At 47.7% G+C, this 9023-nt stretch overlaps 1 protein-coding gene across 2 annotated transcripts in view; it reads right to left on the reverse strand.

The window, feature by feature from the left end:
- ADGRE3 (adhesion G protein-coupled receptor E3) overlaps positions 1-9023 on the reverse strand; it is a 54068-nt gene that overhangs the window by 44547 nt on the left and 498 nt on the right. The gene's annotated exons all lie outside the window — the stretch shown is intronic.

Genomic DNA, 9023 nt, shown 5'->3' on the forward strand with positions numbered 1-9023 from the left:
TCATTTTCACAAATCTTGGTATTTTTACCTCCTTAGCAGATGGCACTCCACAGATCTGGCTGGAGTCCCAAAAATCCAGTCCAGGGTGATAACTTATTTGGTTATCTGGAGCAATCCAAACCAATTGCAGGATTTGGGAGAAAACCTTAAGTCCTTCCCTCCTCCGGCAAATACTTATCGAGACAAATATCACTAAGTGACAGGATCTCTGCTACTTTCTAGGGATACAGCAGTGAACAAAAGTAACACAATCTTTTCTATTAAGAACTACAGAGGAAGGGAACTTGGAGGAAAAGCAGGTTTTTGGGGGGAGAGACAGGGTTAAGTTTTGGATAAGTTGATTTTGAGGTACTGTGATTTCAACGTTCATTATACATACAGTCGATCTGGTTCACGCACAAAAGAGGGGGCTCTCCTCCCTGCTATCTATCAGACTGCTGTCTTTGCTACTGTTGACTTCGTGACAGTTTGTTCATTTTCTTATGCTGATTCCCACCCCTGACACCCTGGCCCTAGATTCGGGTTGGAAAGATTCTCTTTGCTTCCTCCTGGTCCATCTCAGCTTAGCTGTGATGTTTAATAAAGCTCTACTGAGGTCAAGAGTAATGTGATCCTATTAAATCTAAGTCAGATCCTGCTCCTCCTCTCCTGAGAGCCTTCGGGAGTCCCGGTTCACTTAGAATAAAAGTCAGGGTCCTCACCATGGCCCTTAGATGGTAAGTGTAGTCATGGTACTATATTAAATCGCTCAGGGAGAGAGAGTAGAGTAAGAAAAGAGTCCTGAGTAAGTAATTTAAAAAGCAGGGAGTGGAGGAGACAGGGCAAGAATGCCTAGGCAGATGGGGAGAAATGATCAGAGGGGCTTCCTTGGGCGAGTGGAGCATGGTGAAATTAGCTGACTCTTGGCCTTGTCAAGACCATAAGTCCTGCATGGTCAGTTCGTTGGGCTCTCAACGTACACTATTCCCCTCCCTCAACACATGCACAATGGCCAAGCAGCCATGCAGGGGGGCTTCCTATTCTTCCTCCCCAGTGGTCCTCTGTGAGTGTGCTGATAGTTGGAGGCAAGAGTGGATCAAGAAGGACAGGGGGTGCCACCTGATGGTCAGGCATGTGCTATTACAGAGTGTTGATTCCACAGTCAGACCACTTGGGTTCAAATCTTAGCTCTGCCCCTTATTAGCTGTGTGACTTTGGGAAAGTCACTCAACTTCTCTGTCCCTCAGGCATGTCTGATCTGGGATCACTTCGATAGTCTCCTGACTAGTTGTCTTGCCATCCCATTTTTTGCCACCCCCCCCAGCTGGGATAGCTTTCTGAAATATGAATCTGAGCCTATCACACCTCTGCCTCACGGCCCCATGGATACTTTGCAGGCTAAATGTGCTGCTTAGGCTCATAAAGTCTACCTGATCTGGCCCGAGCCCACCTCTCCAGACTCCTCTCTCAGGCTGTCCACCTGCCCTGCTGGCTGGCTATTACCCGCACACCGCTTCGTAGAGCACATAAATATAAACCAGAATGCCTCTAGTCTTTTACCTGTGATACAAAATGAGATTAGAATTCCTTTTTACTACCATGAAATTACAGCATAAAGCTCCAGGGGTTTTCTTGCTGAAAATAAGACCCTCTGAAAGTGTCTTCTCAGTTATTTCTGAGAGTCTCCTGCAGGTCGAGGTCCTAGACACTCTTTCTGTCCATCCATCCATCTGTCCATCCATCCATCCATCTGTCCGTCCATCCATCCATCTGTCCATCTGTCCGTCCATCCATCCATCTGTCCATCTGTCTGTCCATCTGTCCGTCCATCCATCCATCTGTCCGTCCATCCACCTGTCCTTCCTTCCTTCCTTCCTTCCTTCCTTCCTTCCTTCCTTCCTTCCTTCCTTCCTTCCTTCCTTCCTTCCTTCCATCCATCCTTCCATCCATCCCAGATTTTTCACCTTACTCTCAGACTGCTGTCTTTGCTACTGTTGACTTCGTGACAGTTTGTTCATTTTCTTATGCTGATTCCCACCCCTGACACCCTGGCCCTAGATTCCGGTTGGAAAGGTTCTCTTTGCTTCCTCCTGGTCCATCTCAGCCTAGCTGTGATGTTTAATAAAGCTCTACTGAGGTCAAGAGTAATGTGATCCTATTAAATCTACATCAGATCCTGCTCCTCCTCTCCTGAGAGCCTTCGGGAGTCCCAGTTCACTTAGAATAAAAGCCAGGGTCCTCACCATGGCCCATAAGTCCCTGCACGATCTGTCTCAGTCCTCTCCTCGCCCTCGTCTCCTCCCAATCTCCCCCATCCTGCACTCTGCTTTCTCTGCCTCAGCCACCCTGGCTCCTTGCCTTTCCTTGGACATGCCAGGCACACTCCTGCCTCTGGGCTTTTGTACTTCTTGTTTTCTAAATGCTTTCTGCCTAATGCTGTTCTACCTAAATGCTTTCGCCCAGATTCCTGCATGCGACCGCTTGGCTCACTGGCTCGCTTCAAGTCATTGCTTACGTGTCTCCTCTTTAGTGAGGTCTCCCCTGATCTCCCTGTCTAAATCTTTCTCTGTCTCTTCTTCCCTTCTTCTGTCTCTGTCTCTCTCACACACCCCCTCCATCCACTTTCCCCACTTGTTTCTATCCAGTGCACTCACCACCTTCTTTTTTAAAAATTATTTATTTTGAGAGAGAGAGAGAGATAGAGACAGAGCATGAGAAGGGGAGGGGCAGAGAGAAGAGACACAGAAGTAGGCTCCAGACTCTGAGCGGTCACCACAGAGCCCAGTTCAGGGCTCGAACTCGTGAACTGTGAGATCATGACCTGAACTGAAGTTGGCTGCTTAACTGACTGAGCCACCCGGGCACCCCATCACCACCTCCTACTATACAAAACAATTTATTTCCCTTATTCTGTTTACTATCTCTATGCCCTACTAGAATGCCAGCTCTATAGGGCAAGTAATTTTGGTTTATTCATCGCTGTATTTCCTGCACCTCACACAGGGTCTGGGGCATAACAGGTGCTCAATCAATACTGATTTAATGACACAGAGATCTGGCTGGAGGGCAGTTATCAGTTGCTCTCAGAAGTGGCTGCCCTTGGTGACTTCAAGTTCCTGACTATCCTGACTAGCCCTTGAGAGGTCTCTTGGTGGTGGCGGGGCTGGTAGCTTGGCTCTCAACAATGGGGATCTCCAGGTGTCTACAGACCTCAGAGTCCAGGCTTGACCTCCACCCTAACCCCAGATTGCACCGCTCTATTCTAGGCACAGGGGATAAAATAGTGAACAAAACAAAAATCCCCGTTCTCATAAAGTCTTTTTTCTTTGCACATGCTGTTCCCTCTACTTGGAATTCATTCCTCTCTAATGCTAGGTGCACTTCCTCAAGACCCAGAAGCACCTCCTCCCCCCCCAAACCTTCACAATTATCCCAAAGCTAGCCCATACTAACTGGTAGAAAATTCCTCATAGTGTGGCTATCTCGGGCCAGTTGCCTGTTAAGAACCCGAGGTAGGAATTGGGATCCACATGATGTGTTGGGGGACAGTAGGGGCTGGGGTGCCCATGAATTTTTGGAGAACTCTCTTGGGAGAAGGATATTAAGGAAGCATGATAGGCAGGGGAAGGAGCTAAACGAGGTGGTCTCAGTAGGAGTCTTAGCCTCGGTTTCATTCCCTGGTGGAGCTCTGGGGGGTGCACCATGGCTTTGATCCATCTGGAGGCAAGGCCTTTTATCCCCTGGGTCCATCAGTCACTGGCTGTGGGCTGCCCCTTGGGGTGGCTTGGGGGACAGAACCTGACAGGCACAGTGATGGATGGGACCCGGGCAGAGGGCCAGAAGCAACCACCCACAGCACCCAAACCTTTCTCTGTGTATACCCACTGTCTCAAATGTTGCTACTCTGCCGTAGCCTGATTTCCTTATTCTCTCTCCTGAGCGCAGTCCCCAGTAAATCACAAGCCTAGGGAGCCTGACCTAATAGAATCCCTCCCTTATTTGGTTGTCACCAAAAGAAAGTAGGAAAAAAGAATTCAAGGTTCCTAACTCTTTATGATTTTACCTGAAACAAGATTTAGAAATAATATTATGCCAAGGCACAAACAAGATCCCTCAGCAATCCAATTTTATTGACGACGACGACGATGGTTAAATCCTATTTGGACCTAGATACAGAGTACTTAGTCCTTACACCATACTGCCACCTTCTGGGAAAACTAAGAAATAAGAAATTCAAAGTAGCTTCAAATGTTTCGTTTGTTAAGCAGGACTGAGGGTGAAGATTGAAACCTTTAGAGTGCAAGGAGCCGAAGCCAATCCTACAGAGTATTAACCAGTCCTTTTTTATGTTATCTTAAATATACTATTATATTCTTATTGCATTTGGAAATTGAGGTCCACAGATATTATTGAATTAATAAGCTAAATTTAGTAATAGGCATAGGAAATGGGGGTTAGGAACCTGGTCTTCATATTTATTCATCTATCCATCCATCCATCCATCCATCCATCCATCCATCCTTCATTCATCATCCATCCATCCACCTATCCATCTTTCTTCTTTCCTTCCTTCTGTCCATCCATCCATCATCTATCATCCATCCATCCTTTCTTCCATCCATCCACCCATCCATCTTCCTTCTTTCCTTCCTTCCTCCTGTCCATCCATCATCCATTCATCATCCATACATCCATCCACCTATGCAACTTCCTTCCTCCCTTCTTTCTTTCCTTCCTTCCCTCCTTCTGTCCATCCATCCATCCATCCATCCATCATCTATCATCCATCCATCCTTTCTTCCATCCATCCATCCACCCATCCATATTCCTTCCTTCCTTCCTTCCTTCCTTCCTTCTCTCCTTCTGTCCATCCATCCATCCATCCATCCATCATCTATCATCCATCCATCCTTTCTTCCATCCATCCACCCATCCATCTTCCTTCCTTCCTTCCTTCCTTCCTTCCTTCCTTCCTTCCTTCTCTCCTTCTGTCCATCCATCCATCCATCCATCCATCCATCTATCCCTCCATCCATCCCACAAATGTTTAGGATATGCCTTCTCTGTGTTTGGTGATTTCATGTCAGATTGATAAATTTTACTCAATCTTAACTTTCTCACATTTAAAATCCTGCCAATCCATTTACTCTTCAGGAGAAAAAATACATCCATGGCATTAATAAAATTTGATTTTCTTCCCTTGGTTTTTAAAAAAAGTTTATTTATTTATTTGAAGAGAGACAGAGATAGCATGAGTGGGGGAAGGGCAGAGGGAGAGACATGGGAGGGGTGGAAAGAGGGAAGAGAGAGAATCCCAAGCAGGCTCCATGCTGCCAGCACAGAGCCTGACTCAGGACTTGAACTCACCACACCATGAGATCATGACCTGAGCCGGAACCAAGAGCAGGACACTCAACCAACTGAGCCACCCAGGCACCCCATTATTCCCTTTAATTGCTAAAAACATTCTTTTTTTTTTTTAAGTTTATTTAGTATTTATTTTGAGAGAGACAGAGACAGCATGAGTGGGGGAGGGGCAGAGAGTGAGGGAGACAGAGAATCCCAAGCAGGTTCCGCACCGTCAGCTTGGAGCCTGATTCGGGGCTTGAACTCACGAAACCATGAGATCATGACTGAAATCAAGAGTTGGATGCCCAACTGACTGAGCCACCCAGAGCCCCCCAGGAGCCCCCCAAATACATTCTTATGTAAGTAGTTCTAGGGAATAAAATCAGAGTTGGTGCAGGGCAAGTTTGGGAATAGGTAAATGCCACGGGAGACAAATAAGGATGTTGCTGCGTAATTAACTCCTAACGCTGATGTATTTTGAGTAGCTGTTGTAAGATACACTGTGAAATTATTTCTGCATCATTCAGTACTGTTTTACCACTGCACTTTTTTTTTTTCAATTTTTTTTTTTATTTATTTTTGGGACAGAGAGAGACAGAGCATGAACGGGGGAGGGGCAGAGAGAGAGGGAGACACAGAATCGGAAACAGGCTCCAGGCTCCGAGCCATCAGCCCAGAGCCCGACGCGGGGCTCGAACTCAGGGACCGCGAGATCGTGACCTGGCTGAAGTCGGACACTTAACCGACTGTGCCACCCAGGTGCCCCACCACTGCACTTTAAAAAAAAATTTTTTTTTTCAACGTTTATTTATTTTTGGGACAGAGAGAGACAGAGCATGAACGGGGGAGGGGCAGAGAGAGAGGGAGACACAGAATCGGAAACAGGCTCCAGGTTCTGAGCCATCAGCCCAGAGCCCGACGCGGGGCTCGACGCGGGGCTCGAACTCACGGACCGTGAGATCGTGACCTGGCTGAAGTCGGACGCTTAACCGACTGTGCCACCCAGGCGCCCCTACACTTTTAATGACTTCACCATACTGCTCTACACGGAATTAGTCAGTCCTTTACAGATGCATGGGTAGGCTGATTCCAGTTACTTTGTAACCCCAAATGCTGCAATGAACAGCCTTATGTTTTTAACACAGATCCTGTGTCAATGTTTCTTTTTTAACTTTTAAAAAATTTATTGAAGTGCTCTTTATACCCACTGCGGGGCTTGAACTCACAACCCCAAGATCAAAAGTCGCGTGCTCTTCTGACAGAGCCGGCTGGGCGCCCGGATCCCGCGTAAATATTTCTATGGGAAAACTCACTGGAACTGGGTCAAAGGGTAAACACGCCAGAAATTCTGATTATTTTGTCCCAGTGGTGCTTTAAAAAGATTTGTGACTTACATTCCCTCCTGCTTTGATGGACTCTTCTTCACCTCTTTGGCGAGGGAGGGATTCCTGCCTGGCAGTTGTGGGCATGACCTCCGACGCCAGACAGAGGAGAGTCACCGTAGTTTATGAGTCACATACACTCATAGTTCAGGGGAGGAGGAAGCCACACGCCACACAGGGCCCCAGAGGGCTGCACTCAGGAACACTGTGCACGGCTCCTAGGCAGGCTTTGTAGTAACAAGAGGGAGAGGGGTCTCCTGGTGCTGCTCCCCTCCCCCGACGGGAGGATGTGATGGGCTCGTCTGAATCATTCTGCAGGCTGGCAGGGCGCTGAAGCCTGCTACTCAGGACCCAACAGCAACTGCGCCTGGTCCCCAAGATAAGGAGGATGGTTTCCACGGGGGATCTTTTCTGTGGGAGCAGACTGGGGAGGCAAACTTCTGGTTGGGTCAATCCAGGCTATTCCAGTTTCCCCAGACACCAGGGCAGCACGTGATACCGGACCTTGGGGCACCTGGGTGGCTCCTGGGTCGAACATCCGAATTCGGCTCAGGTTGTGATCTCACAGGTCACGGATTCTAGCCCCGCGTTGGGCTCTCTGCTGTCAGCACAGAGCCTGCTTTGGATCCTCTGTCCCCCTTCTCTCTCTGCCCCTCCCCCATGCATCCTCTCCCAAAATAAGTAAATAAAAACCTTAAAAAAAAATACTAGACTTTACTTTTAGGCCTTATACCAAACGTCCCAAATGCGTTCATCTACCCTCACCTGTGGCTTTGCGTTTCACGGCCTCAGTTGCCCATGGTCCAGACGTGGTTACCAGCCTAGCGCTACGTCACTACGCCTATGCCATTCAACTCACTTCATCTTTGCCCACAGGGAGGGCCTCACAGAGGCATTTTGTCATCTCACGTCATCACAAGGAGAAAAGGGGTGAGTGCGGGGCAATCAGACATTTCGAGAGAGAGACTCTGATTCCGGGATACTGTTACAACTGCTCTATTGTATTATTGGTTGTTGTTGTGCAAGTAGACGGGTCACGCCGCATCTGGGGGCACGGGACCTTCACACGCCTGGTCTCCTTCCCTCTGCCACGTCGGCGTTCCCTGCCGCTGATGTGACTGTGAGGATGGAGCTGAGGTTTGGGCAAGCGGCCCCCAGACCGAAGGACCAAGGACATATTCTTGCCCTGTTGGAGAGATGCGGGGGACGGTATACCTCGCCACAACCGTTAGCTTGCCAAGCAGTCTGCTTGACGGTCATGGCGTTTTTGGGCACAAGACACGTCGGCCCAGACTGGTGCCGCTGACGGGTGGCTGAATGACGACCTCACGAACACTGAACGCTTCGTACGCTTTGTATATATATGCAACACATCAGAGTATCTCTCTCTCAACCTTCCCTTCTTTCTATGTTCAACACACACACATGCACATCTACTTCCTTTTACTTAACACGACTTCTGAATTTTACCTACGTCTTCAACTTGTTTACTAGAAACCTATCTATACTTAACACATCTGATGAGTTTCATGTCTTCCATTTGTATTCTTGTTTTCTACGGCAGAGATTGTCTCAATCTCTGGGACATTCCCGATTTTGACAATGTTAGCATTAGGGAGATACCATAGTGTCCTAACATAATTCTGGGAACAAAGAGACCTCTTTAAAAATTTTTTTCATATGTATTTTTTATTTTGAGAGAGAGAAAGAGAGAGAGATAGAGAATATGAATGGGGTAGAGGGATAGAGGGAGGGGACAGAGAGAGAGAGAGGAAGAGAATGAATGGGGTACACAGAGGTAGGGAGGGAGAGAATCCAAAACAGTCTCCATGCTCAGTGTGGAGCCCAACATGGGGCTCGATCCCACAGCCCTGGGATCATGACCTGAGCCAAAATCAAGAGTCTGACCCTCAACCCACTGGGCCACCCAGGTGCCCCTCATCAGTTCTTTTTTTTAATTCTTCAGACATGAGCACATACTCTGCATGATGCGTTGAGGTAGTTTTACTGGAATGGATCAACCTCATCTCTCTCCACATCTCCCCTCCAATTCTCCACTGGAACGCCCCTGTAGGAAGGCGCTTTGTAACCCTAGCATTTAGCATGTAGCAATCAACCGAAGCTGTCTCAGTACTTATTGAAAGGAATAATACCCCCTATGTGCCTGATACATAAAGAACATCAGGGAACTGGTTACAGTGGTTATTTCTGGAAAATTTTAGAGAGGGATTGAGACCCCCATTTGAACTTTCCCTGTGTGTGTATCATCTATACTATATAACACATCAGTTAAAAAAAACAAAAAGAAGAGTC

Source organism: Felis catus, chromosome A2, assembly GCF_018350175.1.
Source record: "Felis catus isolate Fca126 chromosome A2, F.catus_Fca126_mat1.0, whole genome shotgun sequence".
Taxonomy (NCBI): Eukaryota; Metazoa; Chordata; class Mammalia; order Carnivora; family Felidae; genus Felis; species Felis catus.